This window comes from Notamacropus eugenii, chromosome Y (genome assembly GCF_028372415.1).
Source record: "Notamacropus eugenii isolate mMacEug1 chromosome Y, mMacEug1.pri_v2, whole genome shotgun sequence".
Classification (NCBI taxonomy): Eukaryota; Metazoa; Chordata; class Mammalia; order Diprotodontia; family Macropodidae; genus Notamacropus; species Notamacropus eugenii.
The window spans coordinates 5882153-5907605 of NC_092880.1; the positions used below are offsets into that span (position 1 = coordinate 5882153).

The 25453-nt window shown below is 39.4% G+C and overlaps 1 pseudogene; it reads right to left on the bottom strand.

The window, feature by feature from the left end:
- Positions 1-17447: 17447 nt before the first annotated feature.
- Positions 17448-25453, bottom strand: part of LOC140516741 (olfactory receptor 4C6-like) — a 30735-nt pseudogene continuing 22729 nt past the window's right edge.

The window sequence follows — 25453 nt, forward strand, 5'->3', positions numbered from 1 at the left end:
CCCTCCTCTCCTCTTTCTCCTCCACCACCAGCGCTCCGCCACATCTGGAATCCCTTCCTTTGCCACCTCAGCACAGCTCCAGCTCCATCCCCCGCCCAGCCCTTGGGCAAATCTGACTTTCTTTATGCAAAAAGTGCCTTGCAATTGTGTTCATATAGTCCCTGGGTTTGTTTTGGCAGGAAAAGTCCCAAGTATTTTATAGTGTATACCCTACCTTTAAATGTGATTTCTCTTTCTATCTCTTGCTTTTCAGCTTTGTTGCTAATATATAGGAACGCAGAAGATTTGTGCCAGTTTATTTGTAACTTGCAACTTTGCCAAAGTTGTTTATTGTTTCAAGTAGTTTTTTTTTTTTACTTGAACCTCTGGTATTCTCTAAGTGTATCATCATATCATGTGCAAGGAGTGATAACTTAGTTTATTCTTTGCCTATTCTTATTCCTTCAATTGCTTTATCTTGCCTAACTGATGTAGCTAACATTTCTAGCACCATATTAAATAATGTTAGTGATAATGGAAATCCTTGTTTCACCCCTGATCTTATTGGAAATGCATCTAGCTTATCCCCATTGCATATAATGCTTGCTGAAGGTTTTAGGTAGATAGTGCTTATTATTTTATGGAAAGTTCCCTTTATTCCTATGTTCTCCAGTGTTTTTAATGGAAATGGGTTTTGTATTTTGTCGAAAGCTTTTTCTGCATCTATTGAGATAATCATGTGGTTTTTATTAGCTTTGTTGTTGACATGATCGATAATGGTAATAGTTTTCCTAATACTGAACCAGCTCTGCATTCCTAGTATATATATATCACCTGATCATAATGTATTAATCTCGTGATAAGATGCTGTATTCGTTTTGCTGAAATCTTATTTAAAATTTTTGCAACTATATTCATCAGAGAAATTGGTCTATAATTTTCTTTCTCTGTTTTGTCTTTTTCTGGTTCAGGTAGCAAAACCATATTTGTGTCACAGAAAGAATTTGGGAAGATTCCTTCCCCAATTTTCAAAAATAGTCTATATAGTATTGGAATTAGCTGTTCTTTAAATTTTTTATAGAATTCACTTGTAAATCTATCTGGCCCCAGATATTTTTTCCTAGGGAGTTCATTGATGGCTTGTTCAATTTCTCTTTCTGAGATGGGGTTTTTTAAGTATTCAACTTCCTCTTCTGTTAATCTGGACAATTTGCATTTTTTTAAAATGCTCATCCATCTCATTTAAATTATCGAATTTGTGGGCATAAAGTTGGGTACAGCAATTTCTAATTATTGTTTTAATTTCCTCCTCAATGGAGTTGAGTTCACCCCTTTCATTTTTAATACTAATAAACTGATTTTCTGTTTTTTAATCAAATTGGCCAAAGGTTTACCAATTTTATTAGTTTTTTCATAAAACCAACTATTGATTTTATTTATTAATCCAGTAGTTTTCTTAATTTCAATTTTATTAATCTCTCCTTTGGTTTTCAATATTAATTATTTGATATTTACTTGGGGATCTTCAATTTGTTCTTTTTGTAGCTTTTTCACCTGTATGCCCAAGTCATTGATCTTCTCTTTCTTTATTTTATTTATGTAGACATTCAAAGATACAAAAATTCCCCTAAGAACTGCTTTTGCCGTATCCCATAAGATTTGGCAGGTTGTCTCATTATTGTCATTGTCTTGAATGAAGTTGTTGATTGATTCTATGATTTCTTCTTTAACCCACTCCTTCTTTAGGATTAGATTATTTAGTTTCCAATTGATTTTTGGTTTCTCTTTCCATGGCCTTTTATTACATGTAATTTTTAATGCATTATGATCTGAGAAGAATGCATTGATTACCCCTGCCTTTCTGCACTGGATTGTGAGATTTTTATGTCCTAGTACATGGTCAATTTTTGTAAATGTTCCATGTGCCACTGAGAAAAAGGTATATTCCTTTCTAATCCCATTCAATTTTCTCCAGAGATCTATCATATCTACCTTTTCCAGAGTTTTATTTACCTCCTTAACCTCTTTCTTATTGATTTTGAGGTTAGATTTATCAAGTTCAGGTAGGGGAAGTTAAGGTCCCCCACTAGTATAGTTTTGCTGTCAATTTCTTCCTCCAACTCCCCCAACCTCTCCTCTAACAATTTAGATGGTATACCACTTGGAGCATACATGTTTAGTAACGATATTGCTTCATTGTCTATGGTGCCTTTTAGCAGGATATCATTTCCACCCAGATCTCTTTTGATTAGATCTATTTCTGCTTTTGCTTTGTCTGAGATTAAGATTGCTACTCCTGTTTTTCTTACAACAGCTGAGACACAATGTACTCTACTCCAACCTTTGACCTTTATCCTGTGTGTATCCCCCAGTTTCAAATGTGTTTCTTGTAAATAGCATATTCTTGGATTATGTCTTTTAATCCATTCTGCTATCTGTCTCCGTTTCATGGGAGAGTTCATTCCATTCACATTCACACTTATCATTACAGTTTGTGTATTTCCCTCCATCCTCTTGCCGACCGTTTGTGCTTTTAGCTCTCCCGTCTCCCTTCCCCTCCTCAATAGTTTTCACTTTTAACCACCTCCTCCTGTGGCCTTCTCTTCCTTCTTTTAGCCCCCTTCCCTTTTATTCCACTTTACCCTTACTGCTTCTTCCCTCCCTTTTAGCTTCCCTCCCCTTTCTTCCCCCTTCCCCTCCTACTCCCTATAGAGCTAGTTAGGATTATCTACTTAAGTTTATTATTCCCTCCTTGAAACAAATCAGATTAGAGTACCTCTCAAACAATGCTCATCTCCCTCCCCTCTTCCCCTCTACTATAATTTTCTACTTCTTCCTGTGATGTCATTTACCATTTTCTGCTTCATCTTTTTCATACCTTCTGTTACAATCCCTTTGCATGCTTAAATCATATTTTTATCATCACATCATTTGCTTTATACCCCTTCCCTGTATGTATATCCTTTTTATATTTCATAATAGATGTACAATTCTCAAGATTAGCAGGTATCATCTTCCCTTGTAATGAGGTAAACGGTTTGCCCAAATTGAGTAACAAGTTTTCCCCCCCGTTTACCTTTTTATGCTTCTCTTGAGACCTCCATTTGAAGACTGAATTGTCTATTAAGTTCTCGTGTTTTTGTCAGGAAAGTCTGGAAATCCTTTACCTCATTGAATGACAGTCTCCTTGCCTGAAATGTTATGCTGAACTTTGCTGGGTATTTTATCCTTGATTGTAGTCCCAGCTCCTTTGCCTTAGGGAATATTGGGTTCCAATTCCTTCGATCTTTTAATGTAGAAGCTGAAACGTCCTCTGTGATCCTGACTGTTGCTGCTCGGTATTTGAATGGTTTCTTTCTGGCTCCCTGTATTATTTTCTCCATCACTTGATAGTTCTGGAATTTGACAATGATATTTCTTGGGGTTTTCAGTTTGGGATCCCTTTGGGGAGGTGAACAGCGAATTCTTTCAATGACTATTTTGCCCTCTGGATCTAGCACTTTTAGGCAGTTTTCCTTGATGATTTCCTGGAAGATATTATCCAGCCTCTTTTTTTTTCATCATGGCTTTCTGCCAGGCCAATAATTCTTAAATTTTCTCTCCTGGATCTATTTTCCCGGTCAGTTGTTTTTCCAATTAGATATTTTATGTTTTCTTCTATCTTTTCATTCTGTAGATTTTGTTTGACTGATTGTTGCTATCTCATAGAGTCATTAGTTTCTACTTGCCCAAATCTAATCTTCATCAGATTGTTTTTTTAGTTAACTTTTACATCTCCTTTTCCATCTGTACAGTTTTTCCTTTTAAGGATTTTTTTTCTCCAGTTAATTTTTGTACTTCCTTTTCCATTTGTTCAATTTTCCTTTTCAAAGAGATGTTCTCATCAGTAAATTATTTTTTTATAATTTTAATATCATTGGACAGTTTTTCTTCTATTTCCTTCTTCAGCTGTTCCAGGAGAGCTGTTTGTGCATGCGAGCAGTTCATAGTCCCTTCTGAAGTTTCAGATGAAAGTATAGTCTCACTACTGACCTCTTTGGTATTTGTGTTTTGGACCTTGTCCCCATAGAAAGATTCTATGGTTTTTGCCCCTCTTTCGCTTTTTCTTGTTCATAATGTTGATTGTGTGTTGTGACTTCTAGTTCTTTCAGTGAGAAGTGATGTTTAATTGGAGGGATGAAAGTCTCAGGAGCTGCTGCGCTGATATGTGCACTCAGCGGCTCTCACTGGCTTGGCTCTGGTGGTGTCCAGCCATCGACTGCCACTTTGCTGGTTCCTCCTGCTGCTCTCAGGTTTCCCGGCGCCTTCCAGCTCCATTGCTCTGGACACACTGCGCTGTGTGCTGTGGGATCACTCCCGTGGAACAAATCCTTCCCCTGGACTTTCTAGTCTGTCTTCGACTCCAAATCCGCACAGTCTGTCTCCCAGTGGATTCTGCACCTCCAAAATTTGGTCAGATTCTCCTTTCAGAGGTATCCGAAGGAGTTTGTCCAAGAGATTAGGTGAGTCGTTGCTCTCACTCCGCCATCTTGGCTCTGCTCCCTTACTTTTTTATAATAGCTATTAAAAGGTTGTAGCATTATATAATGCATGATTACATGTCTCCAGATTCTTCTTGGACACAGACCAACCCCCCAAAACACATAGAGCATTCTAAACATAGGAGTTTTAGGCAAGTTATAAATTGGTGTGTTTTGCATTCCACTCCCAATTCTTACCCTGGCTTTTCCAGGCAAAAGAAAGAGGAAAAATGCTGTCTGTTTATCAACTGATGTTTAATTCACATTTCCAATCAGAACAGTAATTAAATGAGGGTTGCCAAAGCTATTGATCTTATTCTTGATTTGCTGTTGTGCGACAGACATGGACACATTAAGAGACTGATGAGTGCTCTTTCTTTTATTGCTCTAACACTTGGAATAGTACTTCTTACTGAATAAATCAGGTGTAACCAATGGGGGGATAGAGAGGTAGGTGGATTCTCTCCATTCCACTAGCCCTTTTGCATTCTTTATTCTTTTGATAACTCATTGAACGTAAAACTGAATTTTCATTTACAGTAGCTAAAAGGAAATCTCACATCTCTGTCTCTTCACTCTCTTAAGCTTTTCATCTTTTTAAGTGCGTCTGCCTTGAAGAATGGAGTAGTTGTCATTGTTGTTGTCCAGTAACTTCTGCTGACAGCCAATTTGAGGTGTTCTTGGCAAAGATATGGGCATGATTTGTCATTTACTTTTTTTTTAACGCCAAAGAAAACAAAGTTTATTAGAGATTCGCCTAATTGGGTTGCCTCTTAAGGAACCTAAGTATTTGTAACGCTTGTATTTACAAGCGGGCCAGATGGAATCCCAGCTAGAGAGAGTCTGAGCTGGATTGGATCTGAGCGCCTTCATGGAGGCGAGATGGAACTTAAATACAGAAAAGAGTATAGGAGGGATCTGGGGGGGGGGTCTGGTAGTACAGGGTGATGGGAGGAGGGGTTTAGGAAAGGTCTTGAGGAGAATCAACAAACTTCAGACCAGGGGGCGCCTAGGTGGGAAGCAGGTAGGGCAATCAGGAGATAACAGACAATGGTCACAGATTTGAGTATGAAAGGCCAGATTCTGTGAGCAGATACAAGGAGAGCTCAATTTGAATATGAAAAGCCAGGTTAAGTGAGGAGATTCTAGGGGAGCTCAAGGAGACTCCCAGAGTCTGAACCCCATCATCCCCCCCTCAAAGAGATTGAACCCAAATTCTTTTGGGGTAAAGGACGAAGGTCTCAGCTTCTGAAACTTCTTCTTGCTGACAAGGGGCATAGAGCTGTCCCTGCCTTGATGGGTCCTGTTCAAGGAGTCACACTTCAGAACCTGGGTGCTGCCAGGTCCAGTGGGCTGGAGACCTAGGATTCAGATGGAGGTTGGTATATAGCCTGGGCTGTCATCTGAAAGTTGATGGCTTGCACTCTAGAAAAGACAAACCTGGCAAGGAGGTTAGGCAAACACACACCAAGCAGGTACAAAAGGAGTATAAAGACAAGAGAATTCCTTGGCTTAAAAGATATTTTCTCTGGAGAGAAATAAAGATGACTGTGGCAAGGCCAAAACATAGAAGGGCATGTTTGATAGGGAAGTTTTTTGCTGTCAGATATCCCCTTTCTTTCCAGATTGCTCCATGGGCACATAGAACAAGGAAAGCATATTTTGAGTAAATAAAACATCAACTGGCCTGGGGTCAGGTCCTAAAGAATGGGTTAAAACTCCCAAAGCCTGTCCTCTCCTTTTATCAACATACAGAATGAAAGGTTTTCCCAGATTGGGTAGGTCTAGTGATGGGGTGACGGTCAAATTAGTTTTCAGAGTCTCAAAAACTTTAGCCTGGTCTGAGTCAATGCCCTGAGTAGGGTCATAAAGGGGTTTAGCAATAAAACCAAAATTAGGAATCCAGAGTCTACAAAATCCAGACATTTCTAAAAACACTCGAACTTGTTTCTTAGTAGCTGGAACAGGGATAGACAGGATTGTCCTTTTTCTCTCAGAGGTTAAGGAGAAAGAGGTGGGTGTGAGTTCATGGCCCAGATACCTTATGGACTGGCATGCTATCTGTACTTTGTTCCAAGAGACCCTATAGCCTCCAGTGCCTAAGAAATTAGGGGCTTCTGTGGCAGCAGCCAAAGAAGCCTCCTTGACTGGGTTACAAACAAGAATATCATGCACATACTAAATTAAGCTACTGCCTGCTAGTTTCAGGTACCTTAAATCCCTTCCCAGAGCCTGGCCAAATAAATGAGGGTTATCTCGAAAGCTTTGGGGCAAGACTGATGTGTTAGCTGTGTTAGCTGTGTTAGCTGACATGGACTTGATTCCCCAGGAAAAGTACATTCAAAAGCAAAAATAAATTGTGAGTATTCTCCATTAGGCCTTTTTGTGGGAAGGGTTGCAGTGTTGCAAGGAGATGAACAAGGGACAAAGATTCTATATTTAAGGAATTTTTCAATTAAACGTTGTGGTCCTGCCCAGGTCTCAGTCTTAATCAGATACTGGCTGAGATGGGGGAATACTTTAGGGTCTGGGAGACTAAAAGTGGCTGGGGTTGCAGAAGTAGCTCTCTCTGGAATTCCAGTGTCCCAAATATTCGGCCTGACTGTCTCCCACACCCTCAAGCAAACCGGGGAAGACATAGTGAACAGCGGGCAAAAGGGAGATGGGAGGTTTAACTAGAGAAAATTAGCTCCCCAATTTCACCATCAGGTCCCTTCCCAACACGGGGGCAGGGTCAGAGGAGGGAATAAGGAAGGAGCGTTTAAATAACAGATTCTCAAGCAGGCTCGAGAGAGGATATGTCTGGAGACATTAATTAGTTTCCCCCTCAATGCCTATGACCCGAGGGGTCAAGGGACGGGTAGGGCCAGAGTGACTGGTCAAAGCAGAGAATTTAGCCATGTTAAAGTGGGTAACCTTACCTTCAGCCTTCGTTTTTGCCCAGGGCTTGGTGAGAGATGTGGAGAAAGTGGGAGCACTGCCAACACCCAGGCTTTCCCGACGTTCCAAGTCTTGAGAAGTCTGGAGAACAGGGTACTGGGGGGCAGCTCCACCACTTTTCCAACCTGAGGGACAATCTTTCCTCCAGTGTCCCTTCTGGTCACATGGGCACGGTTCCACAGGCGTTGGTTCCTGGGGCTCCCTCTAGGGGGGCGCCCTGGAGGGGCACTCCTTGGGCCAGTGATCCTCCTTGGAAATGAGGTAGGAATTGAGGGGGGTTAGGGTAGAGGTGGCTGAGGGGGAGGTGGAAGGACTCAGGAGTGGTGGGGGAGCAGTAGAAGGTTGGGAAGCTAGAGGAGGGCTCAGGAGGGGTTGGGGAGGGGTAGGGGATTGGGATGGTGGTAACAGAGGTAGAGAAGGAGGTGAGGTCGAGACCCTAGAAGCCATAAACAGAGGGTCATCCAAAACATCCAGTTCACCTCCATTTCCCTTTTGTGGGACGGCTCTAGCTACAAGCATCTTACAATCTCTTCTGAGAATGGGGTCCTGAGAGAGTTCCACGAAGGCCCTTACGTAAGGTATTTCTATCCATTTTCCCTTTTGGAGGCAATATAATTGTAATTGTAAAAGGATATTACAGTACAAGGTCCCAAATATGGGCCACACTTCGTTGTCCTCCAGGTGATACTGAGGCCAAAATGTGTTGCAAAAGAATACCAACTTTTTCTTTTTAAGGTCTTTAGAGAAGTTAATTTTTTTTTTCAATTTTGTAAAAGACAGCCCAAAGGCGAATTCCTTGGAATTGACTAATTTTGACCCATTTTTCTTTAACTTTTTTTGGGGGGGTGAGGCTGGAAGTCCCCCTCCCTCCTTAAAGGAGGACGTGGAAGTAAGCCTTGAGAAAAAAACACAAAAGGATAAAAATAACCGAATTTTCCTTCATTTCCTTACGCCCAGGAAATCCAGAGAATTGGGCACCCACTTCACTGACGTTTCTCTAGCCTTCTGGCTCCCAGAAAGTTCAGAGAATTGTGCTTTGGAGGGTATGCCCAGGTCCACAGCCTCAAACACAGCCACTGGACTGACAACCTGAGTCTCTAACTCTCTAGCACCCAGAAAGTTCAGAGACTTTGCCTGATACTGGGACCTGAAGCCAGGTCCGAAAATCCGCTTCCAAGGTGCTTGGAGAGCAAGTAGGGGATAGGGAGAGGGGGAGGCTTACATACCTTCCAGTTTTAGCCAAAGAACCTGAGATTAGCAGCTTTCCAGGTCAGAGAACCATACATAAAGAGGTTGAGGGGTGATGGGGGACCCCAAAATACCGACAGTCCGGGTCGTGCTCGAATGAATTCGACTCAAGCCTTCTTAAAGCCAAAGAAAACAAAGTTTATTAGAGATTCGCCTAATTGGGTTGCCTCTTAAGGAACCTAAGCATTTGTAATGCTTGTTTTCACAAGCGGGCTAGATAGAATCCCAGCTACACAGAGTCTGAGCTGGATTGGATCTGAGCCTTGCCATTTACTTCTAAAGCATTTGTCATTAGATGGACATTGTAATGGAAAGGGAATTTGAAGGTCTTCTCCCCCCACTTAATAGGACCATGTGACCTTCATTGAGCTTTGGCCCAACCCACAGCTTGACTCACAAGGAGCAGATCGTGGGAGGATGTTGTTGAATAGGTAGAGCAGGAAAGGTGCAGCAGGAATAGAGTAAGGTGGAACTGAGAGATAGGAGAGGCAGAGCTGAGGAAGAGCAGAGCAGGTAGTGTGGGTGAGAACGGGAGTGATTTCACCTAAGGGAGCTTGTTTGTGGGCAGGCCTCAGGGAGTGAAGGTTTGGGGATGGTCATGCACCCTTTAGTAGTAATGTGTACAAACTTCATTGTTACCATGGTGGAATTGGCTTTCTGGTATCTGAATCTTTGAAGGACAACTGTTTAGATTTTGAGAATTTACCCTAGAAATATGCGTGAAAATCCATAGCAACCACTGAGGGTATTGCATTGACATTACAGACATAAATATTTGTAACTACCAGTTTCTACTGTTTATTAATTATCTCCTATAGAGGATAGTAGAAAAATAGATGAAAAGATCCTTGTCTTCTGCATTTTAACGAGAGACAAGATTTACAACATAAATAAACAACAATACAGGGACGTAATTGAGAGTTCTGCAAAAAATGGGTATTTTCTTAAATTACGAGCTATATGGTTGAATTATATAGCCAATGAGTAGAAATACTCAGTGCTATAAGTGATCAGTGTTAATTGGAGAGATTTTCAGTGAAAGTGACTTGTTGGGGTTTTTGTTTGTTTGTTTTGGTTTTGTTTTTAATTCAAACCTTGAAAAAATTATTGATATGGATTGGCAAGGAGAAAAGAAGATGAGAGGGAAGGAAGGTTGGTGGCATTCCAGACAGATGGAACACCACGAGCAAAAATGTGAATGATTATAATGCTCAAAAATCTGTTCTGACCGTTTTATAAAATTAACTCTTCCTCCTTACCTCTGCCTCCTGTTCGCATCATTGTCTTCAAGATTCAGCTGATACCCTCTGTTATGCTAAAGGCATAATCCCCTCCATCCCTAACTTCTGTAACTACCTAGTTGTATCCATGTTGTCTCTCTCATTAGAGTATAAGCTTATGAAAGGCGAGACTATTTTTCACTTTCTTTTTATCTTCAAAACTTCTGAACTTAGTACAGAGTTAGTTGTTATCCTCGACCAAAATGACAATACTATAATAAAGTGAAATTTCAGTGTGTCTGACTGTGGCTTATCAGACCAACAGGAGCTCAGAATACTCTACCACAGGCTGGGCACAGATAGTCCGTGTGAATATTTGGAGTGGATGTCCTAAATTTGCGCATCCTGCATTTACTTTGTGCTGCCTCAATTCTGCTTTGCTCAAAGAATACAGCACCCTTTCTGATGTGGGCATGCCATGCTGAGCCTCCCTATGCCATTGTCTCCCACGTGCATGGTCAAATCTGAAGTTCTTGAGAGAAAACTTGAGAGTGTCCTTGTATCATTTCTTCTGATCACCATGTGTTCGCTTGCCCCACGAGAGTTCTCCATGTAATAGTCTTTTTGGCAAGCGTACATTTGGCATTCAAACAACATGGCCAGCCCATCAGAGTTGCTCACTGTAAAGCATAGTTTGAATATTTGGCAGGTCAGCTCGAGCAAGGACTTCAGTGTCTGGTACCTTATCCTGCCAGGTGATCCTCAGATAGTTCAAATGGAAACGATTCAGGTTCCTGGCATGGCGTTGGAAAACTGTCCATGTTTCACAAGCATATAACAATGAGGTCAGCACAATGGCTCTGTAGACCTTCAGTTTGGTCGTCAGTTTAACACCTCTTCTCTCCCAAACTTTTCTTCCGAGCCTCCCAAACACTGAACTAGCTCTGGCAATGCGTGCATCAACCTCATTGTCAATGTGTACGTCTCTGGAAAGTACACTACCAAGGTAAGTGAACTTATCCACAGCATTCAAAACTTCTCCATTTGTTGTAAACAATGGTTCCACATATGGATGATGTGGTGGTGGCTGATGGAGCTTCTATGTTTTCTAGGTGTTAATTATTAAGCCAAATTAGCACAGGCAGCAGAGAATTTATCCATACTTTGTTGCGTCTCAGGTTCAGAGGCTGCAAGAGTGCACAATCACCTGCAAACAAAAAATCACCAACACTCCCTCCACTTCAGTCTTGGTTTGTAAGCTTTTCAAATTGAAGAACTTGCCATCAGTACGGTAATTGACCTTGATGCCGTATTCATCCTCATTTAAAGCATTTGTCAACATGGCTGAAAATATCGTGCTAAAAACCGTGGAGGCAAGCACACAGCCTCTTTCACTCCACTGGTGACTGGGAAGGCACGAGAGGTTTGTTCATTACCCAGAACCTGGACAAACATGCCATTATGAAACTGATGTACAATATTGATGAACTTCCCAGTGCAACCACATTTTGACATAATTTTCCACAAGCTCTCATGAATAACAGTTTCAAAGGCCTTGGTCAGATCTACAAACGTTGTATACAGGCTTATGTTCTGCTCCTGACATTTCTGGAATCGTTAGGAAGCAAACACCATATCAACTGTTCCTCGGCCCAGGTTGAAGCCACACTTGCTCTCAGGTGGATGACCATATTCCAGGTGAAGTATCAGCCCATTAAGGAGGACTCTAGCAAGAATTTTGAAAGCAATGACTAAGGGAGAGATCCCTCTGCGATTGTGGCAGGACAATCTATTCCCTTTACCCTCATAGTGATATACAATGGAGGCATGCTTGAACTCTTGAGGGATAACCTCCTCTTGCCATATAACCTGGAAAATTTCAGTCAGCTTTTGTAAGAGAAATGGACCTCCTACCTTGTAAATCTTAGCTGGAATAAAATCAGCAGCAGGTGTTTTGCCGCATGAAAGTAGCCTAATAGCCCTCAAAACCTCTTCTTCAGTTGGAAGTTCAGCTAAGGAGGGACTGACTTCAACATGAGCTAAACTATCAATGGCCTCAGCATTGATTGATGATGGTCTGTTGAGAACACTATGGAAGTGTTCAGCCCATCTCTCTAGAGTCTTGTCCTTCTCACTAATCAATGTGGCTCCATCAGCGCTGAGTTGTTGTGATGCACCATAAGTTTTTGGTCCATAAATAGCTTTCTGGGAATCATAAAAACGCTTTGGATTGTTACTATCAACATAAAACTGAATTTCATCTGCCTTCTTATTGAAGGCAGTAATCTGCATCTCTCTAAGGTTCGCTTGCATTTTGCTTTTGATGGAATTAAGTGCTACCTTCTTAGAGGTGAATGAAGTATCCTGCTGGTAAATTCTATGGAGTTCTCATTTTTCATTTAGCAGCTTCTGAATTTCTCCATCATTTTCATCAAACCAGTCTTGGTGTTTGTGAGTGTTCTGACCCAGATGAGCAAATTCAATGCTGTACACCAAATCTCTGAAAACTGCCCACTCCTTTTCTCCTCCACTGTTGCCAAATATGTGTTGGCTCAACTTTCCCTCCAAGTCAGAAAAAAACTGCTCATGCTCAGAGAGGAGCTCTAATTTGTTGACATTAATTCTTCTGATATTCATTTTGCCTTGAGGGAGGAGCTTTTGATGAATGCGAATATTTAGCTTGGAAAGGATAAGTGTCTGATCAGTCCAGCACTCTACACCACACATTGCCATTTTCACTCTCACATCTTGTCTGTCTCTTCTCCTTACAATCGCATAGTCTATTAGATGCCAATTTTTGTTGTATCCATGAAGTTTTCTTGTCTTTAGGTAAACAGAAGATAGTGTTGATGAGAAGGTCATGTGATGCACACGTCTTCAGCCATAAATGACCATTGCTGTTGCTGTTTCCAACTCCATTCCTCTTTAGGACTCTCTGCCAAGTCCGGTAGTCTGAGGCTACTCTAGCATTAAAGTCCCCCAGAATTATAAGCTTGTCCTCTTTCGATACATTGACGATAAGTGTCTCTACATCTTCATAAAATTTTTCTTTGAGTTCGTCAGGGTTTGTCATGGTGGGAACATAGGCACTGATGATGGTGGCATGGCGTTTTCCTGCGAGTGGCAATCGCATTGTCATGAGCCTGTCATTCACTCCTTTGGGAAGGCATATCAGCTTGCTGGTTAGATTAGTTTTCATTGCAAAACCCATGACAGCTTCATGGAGCTGCCTTTCACTGCACCCACACCAGAAAAAGGTGTATCCAACTCCAACTTCAGTAAGTTGCCCTTCATTGGCCAATCTCGTTTCACTCACTGCTGCTACTTGGATGTGATACCTGTTGAGTTCTCTTGTAACAAGAGCAGTTCTTCTTTCAGATCTACTGGATTTTGTTTTGTCTATTAGTGTGTGTACGTTCCATGTGCTGATGGTGAGTGGAACCATCTTTGCAAATGTTTTCGTACATTTTGTACATTTTTTGTGTGTGTGTTTCGACCACATAGGGGATTCACTGCCTGCTGTGGTAATCAGGCTAGGGTTGAGTAAGCAGACAATGTTTAGGGCCCTTTTTCTAGTCCCCTTCCTCACACCAGGACGTGAGCAGTCCGATCCTTAAAAGACTGGTCAGACACCTGGGAGCTGCTGTATCCCACTGCTGCTTCCAGTGAGAAACAACCTGGGCCTCCTGTGTGCAGGGTTGTGACTACAGGTCCCAGTGTATCCTCACCTGCTGCTTCATCACTTGTCTATCTCCACGGGACTTTGAGGCATAATAATAAAATGGTATGGTGATGTATTTTGATTTGTGTGTGAACTGGATTTAAGTGAGACAGAGTTACACGAAGGCTTCAGCCTCACACTCTCCTCCAGAGTCATCACAGTCCAGTGGCAGGACAGAGTCAAGACGGCTGGCGATGGCTCAGGATGCAGTGGATGACCTTGGAGTCTTGGGTGTCTAACCAAGCTGTAAGCCCTTCACATCGCCTGCTTCATCTGCCTTCGTGGCCATAGGAGCAAATTGTTTTCATCCACCCATTCCACCAGATGAAGTCTTCACATGCTTGAGGCAGACACCCCCCAACTCACCAATGGGTTTGAAAATGCTTGGTTACCCTCAACCTGGTTGGGCTGCCTGAAAAAATGATTTACTGAGGTGTGGCCACTGTGCATGCTGCAGCTTCTTGGAGCCACAGGTGAAAGTTAGGTGTAACAAGTGGACACAGAAGGTGGAAAGAGCCCCGAATAGGACTCAGCAGCCATCACACCAAAGGTACTGGTCCTCCCTGAACACACCCTGCACTCCACAGTAGACATTTAATACGTAACTGACCATCCAATTCAATATTTAGCCCCATGTGAAAGAATTAGAATTAATGGATGGAAGTCTCAAGGAGGTAAATGTAAGTTTTAGGAAAGGGAAAACCAAAACCTTCCTAACTAGATATTCCAAAAGGGTATACAGTGTTTAGTGGGTGGTGGGTCCCCATCTTGTTAGCTTTCTGCAAGCAAAGGCACCACTTTGTGAGGCATGTTACAGTGAGGAGACAATCAATAAAGTGACAAACATTTAATAATTACAAAGTATATTTCAGGCACCATGATTGTCTCTAGGAATGCAGTGACTTCAAAGATTAGAGAATGCCAACCTATATGAACAACCTCAAGATATTTTGAGCTCACTTCTGGAGAAAATTAAGTATGGCATATGAATACTGAGAGGAATAGGCTCTTATGGTGGATCTAGGCTAGGGAGAAGCTCTACTGGGATGTGGCTATAAGGTAAAGTACGCTGGTGATCTGGTAGTTTCCTGGTTTAATGAATTATTTGTGCTAATTAGATATCAGGCTTCCCAGCTTCTACTGGGGTGGAATAAAAACTTAAATTCTCTCAACATAATCTGCAGCCCCGGGACGAAGCCACACTTATTTTGGTTCAGTTATTGTTCTACATAGGTTTTAGGAGAAAATAAACATCCTTTGGAATATTAGCCCAAAAGATCCATATTCGTGTCTTGATAGCAAAGACTGCACATTCTAAGGAACACAATATAATAATTTACCAAAGTTACTCCTGCCTCACTACAAATTGGGAATCAGATTAACTAGAAACCAGTGGAAAGGAGCAGACCAAAATTTAAATGAACTAATATTAATCACCAGATTAAATACATATTGTGATACAATATCCAGTAGATAAATGATCAAAGGAAATTATTAACAACCACATATTAGCCTTCTAGAAAGACAGTCAGATACGTGCATACATATGTAGATTGTGGTTTTGACCTTCATTCTTGAAGAGGACCATGACACCACGAAGATGATGCCATTATTCGCAATTGAATTGTATTTGAGGTAACAAGGAAGTTTACCAGCCTCACTTTCTCCTTCAGAGTCATCTGGGTCCAGTGGCCAGATATAGATCAGGACAAGTGGAGATGGGCCAGGGCACATCTAGTTTCTTTCTGAGTTCTTATTTCAAAGATTTGATTTGTTTAACAAGTGAGTCAAAGGATAGATACTTTAGTTAAAAGAAAATGAAACTGGGAGGGGAAGACTCTCAGGGTTGTTGGCCTAAAGAGAAACAACTACTATTTACATTCCTCCTGAGCCATAAGAGAATAACAAAAAAGTATTATGAGGATCTTGGGTAGGGACCTATTCTTGGCCATTCAAAGATAGATAGGTAGATAGATATAGAGACTGATAAATGACAGATTTGATCAGGCCTGCACAACCTACAACCAAAGGCACTCCAAAAGATGCTTTCCTCTAAATTTGTCATGAGCTGCCTGAAATCCTTTGGTAGTTCAGCAGGTTGTATAGGCCTAGATTAGATGGATAAATAGATAGGTGACATATTAAAGATATAGGTGATAAATCTGAGATAGATTTGACATAATTAAGTATAGTTTAGACAGATAGTAATAATCATTTAAGATCATATGAGTTCCAATAGACCAAAGCCAGAACTAATCAACCAGAAGAACCACCTTTGGCCTAAAGGACATGCTTTTCTTTGTTCTCTGAGCTACCTCAAAATGCCGCTTCCTGTGTCAGTAACTGAGGTTGATCAGGATTATTCCTTTGTTTATGGTAACTAATGATAAAGCCCTAATGATAACCTTGACCCACATAGTATCTTGAATAATGCAACTTTTTTTTTATTTTAGTATTTTCTGGACATATACCATGTTATATTATGTTAGCGATAGAAGAACACAAATATTCTGGATTGTAATTTCAATTGACAGTTTGTCGACTCTCTTATCTTATTGTATTTACAACCTATTCAACTAAGAAAATTCCTTTCTCATGCTGTGGTTAAACACATATGGGGACCATAAGTCTGAGTGAAACAGACATCCTGAGTCGGGATTGCTCTAAATGTAGAAAATTTTCCCATTCTCTTCATTTCATGTCAGAATTATTCTCTGTTTCCCATGTATTACATGTATTTCACTAGCTTAAAGAAATGAATAATACGAATTTATATATGACATAGCTTGTTGGCCTTTTTAACCAAACTTCCAGGTTGATGACAGACAGATAGTTAGATAGATAGATAGATAGATAGATAGATAGATAGATAGATAGATAGATAGAACATTTATTAATTACTTAATATGTGCCAGGCACTGTGATAAAAACTGAAAATACAAAGGCAGTCAAAGAGAAAGACCATCTTCAAGGAGCTTAAATTCTACTACGAAAAAGATAACATAAAAAAGAGATACAAAGTGTGGTGGGAGTCCCTTATATGTGGAGAGGTCTTCAGCAGAATGACAGGCTAGTCTGGGTTTAAGGAATGTTTTATTGTGAAAAGGATTTCCTCAAATAGAGATTCATGAGGGAAGTATTGCCTAGCACACATTATATGCTTAATAAAGGTTGAGTAATTGAACAAGATTGCTCCAGATCACCAATAAGTGAAATACAGGTGAAAACAATTCTGAGGTTTCACATGAAACTCTGATAATTGGAAAAATAATCGGGAAAAAAGATAAAGGTGTGGCTTCATAAAGAGAGGGAAAAATATACAAGTGAAGCAATTTTAAATTCTAGAAAGCCATTTGGAATTATACATAGATAATTCAATTCTTCTACTCTGTACTTTGTCAATCATTTCCTTACTCTTATTAGTATATCAAGATAGGAAGATATCCAGTCTGGTCAGGAAGGATTTCAAACTGCTCAAACTACTTTTATAAACGGGGCAATAAATATAAACAGGAAAACACATAAGGGAACAACAATGTTGATTGATGTAAGTAATCATGAGGATATGGGATCAACTTTGCCCAAAACATATAATAAGGAGATAAGATTATTGTGCATAATCAAGGGCATATCTTAGCACTCACTCCTCTAGGATGACTGAGAACATACTGAAGCCTAAAGCCGGTTTGAACATGGCTTCACTCTGATTAACTCTGCTAAAGGGGCTGATTTCCCACACAAGAAGTGATAAATTGACATAACCACTAAAGCGTTTATACCTTTCATACTCTTTTAAATGATTTGATTGTTGGACATAATTTATTGAAAAAGCAACGTAACATTTTTAATCCACAGTTTTGTCATGACATTTTTAAAGTTTGTATTCCTAAGGGAGTAGATCAAGGTGTTTAACACAGAAGTAATCAAAGTAAAGCATAGAGCCACAGCTTTGTCTATAGGAAAAGTGACTACTGGTCTCACAAACAAGAATATACAGGGAACAAAGAACAAGACCGCCACTCTGAGAGCTGCAAGTAGAAAGGGCCTTCCATATTCCTTCTGAACTACCAACCTTCAGGGAACAGAGGATAACAATATAGGAGACAAATAGAATGAGAAAGATTCACAGGCACATTACTCCACTGTTAGCAATTACTAAAAGGCCAAGTACCTGGGTGTCCATGCAGCAATGGGAACAAATCACAAATGAAGTGGTTAATAACATTAGGGCCATGGAAGGGAAGATGGGTCATGAAGAGGAGTTGTGTGGTGCCGTGTATGGAGCTTCCCATCCAGGCTGCTGCCACCAGCAGGTGACACACACGAGTCATGTAGTGAAGGGGTTTATAGATGGCCACATGGCAATAATAAGCCATGACTACAAGGAGGATGATTCCATCACCACCAAAAAAAAATGATCGGCAAAGGGTTGATTCAGACATCTTTCCAGGGAGATGATTATCTTCTCATAGAGTCAATCCACAGCAATCTTAGAAACAGTGACTGAAGAGACAATGGTATCCACGATGGATAAGCAAGTTAGAAAAAAGTACAGGGGTGATCTCAAAGTCTGTCTGACAGTCAACGTTATTACAATGAGTGTGTTTCCTATAATTGCGATAACGTGTATGATTTAAAAATGACAAAGAAAATTTTTCGAAGCTTTGGACTTTGGTTAAGCCCAAGCAGAATGAATTCAGTTACATTGTTTTTACTCTCTATTTTGGTTAATCCTCTGTCAAATTCCTTTTGCTTTATGTTAGTTTTATTGGTTCTTTCCTTTTCTCTTAATTTCTTCCTCTAATGAGACTTTGCCTTTACCTCACCTAAAAATCCAAGTATTTTATTTCTAAATTGAGTCAATCATGAATCCTCTGCATGAAACTAGTTATTCAGTTAGGGATGAATTTTGCACAGTTTGAATAAAGTGCTATAATATTGTCAATACTAAGGTATGTGATTCATCTCCCTCTCTTCATAGAGGTAGCTGATAATGGTAAATTCCTTCCAGGTAACTTGTTTGTAACTGAAGAACGGGAAAAATAGTCAACATCATGTTTATCGAGGATTAAAACCAAACAGACTAATGTAACTCATAGTTATGTTGCAACTACCCATTTTGCATTTTAGATGGAATTGCAGATAAGGTTAATGAATAGGTGTCTTCTAAATCAAATTAGATTGGAGGATCTAAAGCTTGACTAAAGTAAGCACGTCTTTCATGTCCTTCTTTTGGCTATAAGACTCAGAGAACAGCTGCACAAAACATCTGAACCTGAGGTTGTACAATTGACAAAGGATTCAAAAGTCAAGTAACTGACTGGGAAAATGCCCCAAAAGGGGAAAAACAAGACTATAGATAGTTACTTTCCTGATGAAAATGTATTTACTTCCATCCTTTCAGATGAGGAAGAGCGAAGCACACAATCAGAGGCAGGCAGCAAGGTCAAGGCTCGTACATCCAAGCCTCCAAAAAATATATAATGGTCTCAGGCCACGGAAGAGCTCAAAAAGAATTTTGAAAATCAAGTAAGAGAGGTGGAGGAAAAATTGGGAAGAGAAATGAGAGCTATGCAAGAAAATCTGGAAAACAAATCAACAGCTTGCTAAAGGAGACCCCAAAATGTTGAAGGACATAACACCTTTAAAAATTATCTAACCCTTTGTTGTTGTTTGTTTTTGTCTTCTGGTGGAAAATAAAGAGATTAGTTGAGACCAAAAGATAAAAGCTCCTGATCATAATACTCTGCAGGGCAAGTTGTAACACTTGTCCTAACTTTTACTCCTGCCTGATACCTTCTTTTCCTCATTATCTTCCCTCTTCTAGCACACCATTCTCCCTCACTCCTTCCCCCTCCTTTCTTCTTTCTCTTCCTTCTTTCCTCCCTCCTTCCCTTAATCTTTCTATGGTGATTGTAATGGACTTCACATACATTACCTCATTTGGTTGTCATAAGTATCCCTAGTGTAAAGATAAAGAAACTTAGGTTAAACTGTTTAATAACCTGTTCAGTGTTACATAGATGGTATATATCTTAGTCACCAATAAAAGCAGGTTTTCCTGAGCCTGAAGCTTGTACTTTATCTCCTATACCCTGGAGGCATCATAAACCTCTAACACTAATATTTCCTCTCTTTAAAGATGACTTCACTTGATGGAGGGAACTGAAAAAAAGATATCACTTCAATGTGATCTTTTCTTCTTACCTCCTTTCCTCTCATTTCTGGGAAGACTTCAATCTTTTGCTCTCCAAGAACAATGCCGCTCTACATGTGGGTTGATCTCAAACCCTCCTTATCCTAGAGAACCTTGAAATGGAAATTAATTTCTTTTATTTTCAGTGTCTTCCAGGTCACTGCTTCCTTGCCTGTTGTCTAACTCCATTTTCTCTCATTCTTTAAATATAACTTCACTTAACGCTCCCATGATCCTCAATTTATAAATCTTTGTTTCCCTTCTGTTAACCAGTCTCTCCTATGCAAAACTATCTCCATTTGATGTATGATTTTTTTTTCTTCTCACTTCATAACCCATGGTAATTCTGACCTGATAAGGCATCTGAATCCAATCTTTATGAGTGACAAAGGAACTCTTAATTGGTGATTTTTTTCAGTTTTCATAATCCTTAGATTACATCACATGGAACTCAAATTTAAAAACTTCATAACAGAACATGCATCATACATAATTCTGTGATATTTGCCAATAACGATTCCCCAGCTTTCTGGATACTCTCTCACTCTTGGGTCTTTGCTGATATTATTCTCTTGGTTGTACTTTGACATTGCCAGCCACTCTGAGCCTCCTTTGTTGGAACATAATTATTGCCCTACTGCCTGACTGTTGTCACCAAAAAAATCTCTTGCTTATACATTTTCTCTTTTTTTGTTGTGCACATTTTTAGTAATATTAGATTCCACAAGTTAAATTGTCATATCTATATAGATTACTCCTGAAAAATACACATATAAAATCTATCCACAAATATACATGCATAATGCATGTGTATGTGTATTTGTCTATCTACATAGATAAATACATATATACATACATGAACAGAAGCTAGTATGTAAACAAAACATTTGTGTTTTTCCAGTCTTGGTCTGTCTCTTTAGTTTGGAGTTTACAGATGGATATTTGGAACTAGATATCATATAGACATCTCAGAACCAATTAATACAAAAAGAACTCATGTGTCCCTGGTCATTATTTGTTGGTGGCATCTCCTTCCCCCTAATCTTCCAGCTTCACAGCCCCATGTAATCTTTCAGTCAATAAAACATTGTTGATAAATTATTAAATCTTATCTGTTCTGACACCACACAGTATCTTGTGTCTAACATGTCTCTCTATTCAATATCCACTAAACTAGTTCCCCAATAGACCCTTACTCTGCTTTGTTGACATATCCACCTAATTGAAGTAGGGATAGCTGGGTGGCTCAGTGGATGCTATCCCGAATCTGAAGTCAGAAAAATTCATCAGGCCGTTCCCAAATGGTCTACTTTCTCCCCTCTACACTTCATCCTCTTTCACTTTGCAAAAAAAATGATATTCCTGTACTAAAATTATAGTGACACTCCAGAACCCCCAGAGGACTATAGGACCTCCAATGTCTCTTGCCCTTAAGATACAACACAACATTCTTTTTTCAAGCATTTAAACACTTGAAAATATGTTTCCATCCTGCCTTCCCAGGAGGGTTATCCATTACGTTCAATCATTTGCTCTATATAACCCAGCCAAACTGGCCCATAGATAAGCTACATTTAGCCTATAGAATGATCAGTCAGGACATCCTATTTCTGACTCTTAAGATTTGACTCTTCCGTATGAAAACCTATCTTACAATAGAGGAAAGTGGGGGATAAGGGGATAGACAGGGTGGGGGGATCATGGAAGGGAGGGCATGGGGAGGAGGGAGCAATTTGAGGTCGACACTTATGGGGAGGAACAGGATCAAAAGAGAATGGAAGTAATGGGGGACGGGATAGGATGGAGGGAAATATAGTCAGTCTTATACAACACAACTATTATGGAAGTCATTTGCAAAACTACACAGATTTGGCCTATATTGAATTGCTTGCCATCCAAAGGGAAGGGGTGGGGAGGGAGGGAGGTAAAGAAGTTGGAACTCAAAGTGTTAGGATCAACTGTCGAATAATGTTCTTGCCACTAGGAAATAAGAAATGCAGGTAAAGGGCTATAGAAAGTTATCTGGCCCTACAGGACAAAAGAGAAGATGGAGACAAGGGCAGAGAGGGATGATAGAAGAGAGAGCAGACTGGTGATAGGGGCAATTAGAATGCTCGATGTTTTGGGGTGGGGGAGGGGACAAAAGGAGAAAATGTGGAACCAAAAATTTTGCGAAAATGAATGTTAAAAGTTAAATAAATAAATAAATAAAAAACCAAAACAAAAATAAATAAATAAAGATTTGACTCTTCCTCATGCCTGAAATGCATTCCTTCAACAAATCGTTTTATAATCCTCAATTTCCCTCAGAGCTCAGCCTGGGTTCCCTTAGGAGTAACCTTAGAAAATCTCTTCTGACACACCTACCTGCTGATGTGCCTCCCTTTTGGAGATTATCTACAACTGATATTTATGGAAGTAACTCTATACTGCTGGTTTTCTTGCTTATTCCTTTGAATGATTTTCCTCAGGAAAAAAATAGTATATATTACCGATTTTGTCTGGTGTATTCGTTCCTCAATCCATTGCTCAACCTTTCAGTAGTGGAGATTTTCTTAAGGGATGGACTATTTCACTTGTACGTTTATATATTCAGTGGCTATCAAAGTGTCTTTCATTTAAGTGCTTAACGAATGTTTGATCAACGAATGAAATAATATTTCAGAGTGATATAATATTGCCAGACTTTGAGTGAGAAAGACCCAAGTTTCTAACCTAACTCTACTGCTTAGTAGTTGTACAACTCCTGGCAAGTCATTAATTTCTCTGTCTCAAGCAATGTTCTAGGACTTATCCAATTTTAGATACCTTCTGGTATGTGTCTGCTGGTGGGATTTCCAACACCAGAATAACTATTCTGAAAAAAAATTGCTCAAATTATATATTCATATTTACTATACTCATTCACATATTACACTTATAGTTATGACTATACCTGTCACTAACAATATGAACTTAGGCAAGTCACTTGATATTTCTTAACTAAATGTATATAAGTAAGTAAACATAAAAGATACAAAGTTATCCAAAGTAACTTTTAGAAGTTGTAAAGACTGGCAACGAAATTAATCTGGATTAACAAAATGTAGGCAATTACAGATTATCGTACACTTTGAAGAAAACTAGGGAATCCCAGAGGCAGAGGTGAGGGAGGGAGAGAGCCAGCTGATCCACGGAAACTCAGAATTTCAGAGGAGGAAGAACCTCAACATCGCAGTAGTCAAACCTACATCCTTAAAGAATACTCACTATTACATACCTGACAAAGAAATATTTAGCCTCTGCACGTAGTCTGACAATCTCTTATTTAAATATATAGGCAATGTGGTAGATTGAAATTTATGCTGGATTTGGAATCAAGTCTTACTTCATGTTTTAAGGCTTATAGACAGAAAATCTACATATTTGAAGAAAGTTACTTAACAACTTTGGGCTTTAGTGTCCTTATCTGTAATACACTGTGATGGAATAGATGTTCTGTAAGTGCATTTCCATCATAAAAGTTGAAAAAAGAAATGACAGTTTCAATCAGGTATTAAAAAACACTGAGATATTTTAGTGCAACCTCTGAGAAATTCCTTTGTGTTGCGTGATTGGGTGGTGTTCCTTTATTAGAGAGAGAGAGGAAGAGAGAAAGAGAGAAGAGAGAGAGAGAGAGAGAGAGAGAGAGAGAGAGAGAGAGAGAGAGAGAGAGAGAGAGAGAGAGAGAGAGAGAGAGAGAGAGAGAGAGAGAGAGAGAGAGAGAGAGAGAGAGAGAGAGAGATTATTGCAGGGAAACTGTTATACCACCTAACAAAAAGAATCAACAATAACTTGAAGAAAAGACAGTGTCACTGCTTTTAGGGAACCAGTGAATTACTTGATCACTTGGAGTCTTGGTTATCAAACTCTCTGTAACCAAGAAATCCACATTGCTTTCTCCTAAGCTATATGATTAAATTAGAAAATTGGTCTCCTTCCAGATGCCCAAGTGTTATTTCTTTTCCTGTCTCTGTGACCACAGCTTGCCAGAAAGTGCACAGCAGTCACTCTGTAGGGCTCACAGTGCCTTTCTCTGGATAAGATTGGTCATTATGTTTTATACTGGATTAGAAGTCAGTGTCCCATTTATTTTATTTTCCATCATTTTTACTTAATTACTTAATATTTTAGGATTTCATTTCTTTACTAGGGAGAAGGTTCAGTTGGAAGATGTCTTTACCCTCTTGCTTTTCAGCCAAGATTAACATTTGAAGGACTAGATAAAACTGACACTGCTCCAGATGAAGAGTGAGAATTGAAGTGACTTTTATAGAAACCCAAATACCTGACATAAAAACCCACTTTATGCATTGCAGAAGGATTTAAATTATCATACACCACCTGGAAATTAAAAAAAATTGCAGAGTTTTAAAAATTAGATATTGTTCAATGAATTTTGTAATTAATCACACTTTAGCTTGATAGAAAACCTCTTTCTAAAAAAAAAACAAGCAATTAAAACAATGTCCATCTTGTGATGAAGGTGGAATTTCAGTGGCATTCAATAATTACCTTCTGACTGACAATAGCATTAAGTACTGTTTCACTACTGCAATGATGTCCCATTGATAATGTGTCTCCAGTGACTAGTGAGTTAGTCAGTATAGCAGTAATTTCACTTTTTCAGTGTGAGGTGGGGGAAGAACACGAGTAGAGTCAAGGAAGATTGGTAGTGGTAAGAGAAAAGTCAGTTCATAATTGCCACTAGTAAATCGGTGGTTATATCACCAAAGCAGACAGTTGAATAAAATGCAGCAGCAGTCATAAAATACTAATGTAATTAATCAATCCCTACTGGTTTTGGAGAATACAATACTAAAAATGTCCCAATGGCAGAGGAGATCCTTGCTGCCTCAGCACAATCTGATCACCATTGGATAAGTCTATTTGCAATCAAGGAACCTCAAAACACTTAAGTCAGTAAGGATGATTCTAAACTTCCCTTTTGTTAATGTCTTCATACTACTCAAAAATATCTCTAATATTTTCTCAGTTTTGCAGTAATATAATGAAAATACTTCTGGATTTGGGGTCATAGAATACAGTAAAAAAAAAAACTAGCACTTCTGTTTGTACCCCATGTAGACTTTCTCTGATCAAATCATCTCTTTGTGTCCTACCATTCTCATTTATAATAAGAGAGAAAAAGCTTATAATGGATTGATGATCTCCAAAGTCCTTATTCTTTTAATTAATTTATTTTTAGTTTTCAACATTTACTTCCATAAGCATTACATTTTCTCCACCTCCCTGCTTCTCGCTCCTCAAGACAGTGTGCAATCTGATATAAACTCTGCATATACATTCTTACTAAAAAATATTTTATTTTTTTGTGGTGGCTTTTCTTTTCTTTTTCTAATTTTAATTTTTCATTTTTTAATACGGTTTATAACAGATAAAACAATTCAAACTTTCGGTCTGGTGATACTTCCTTTTAAAGGATTTAAAATATGGACCACAAAAGAATATTTTTAAAACATTAACCAACTGAGACACAAATATTTATGTTGCTAACTTCACAAGCTCTTGAACTAATTGTCTCCACAGTATTACCAAGAATTAAAGGACCCTAACTTATTATTGTTGGTCTAAAGTTCTATGCCTAAAA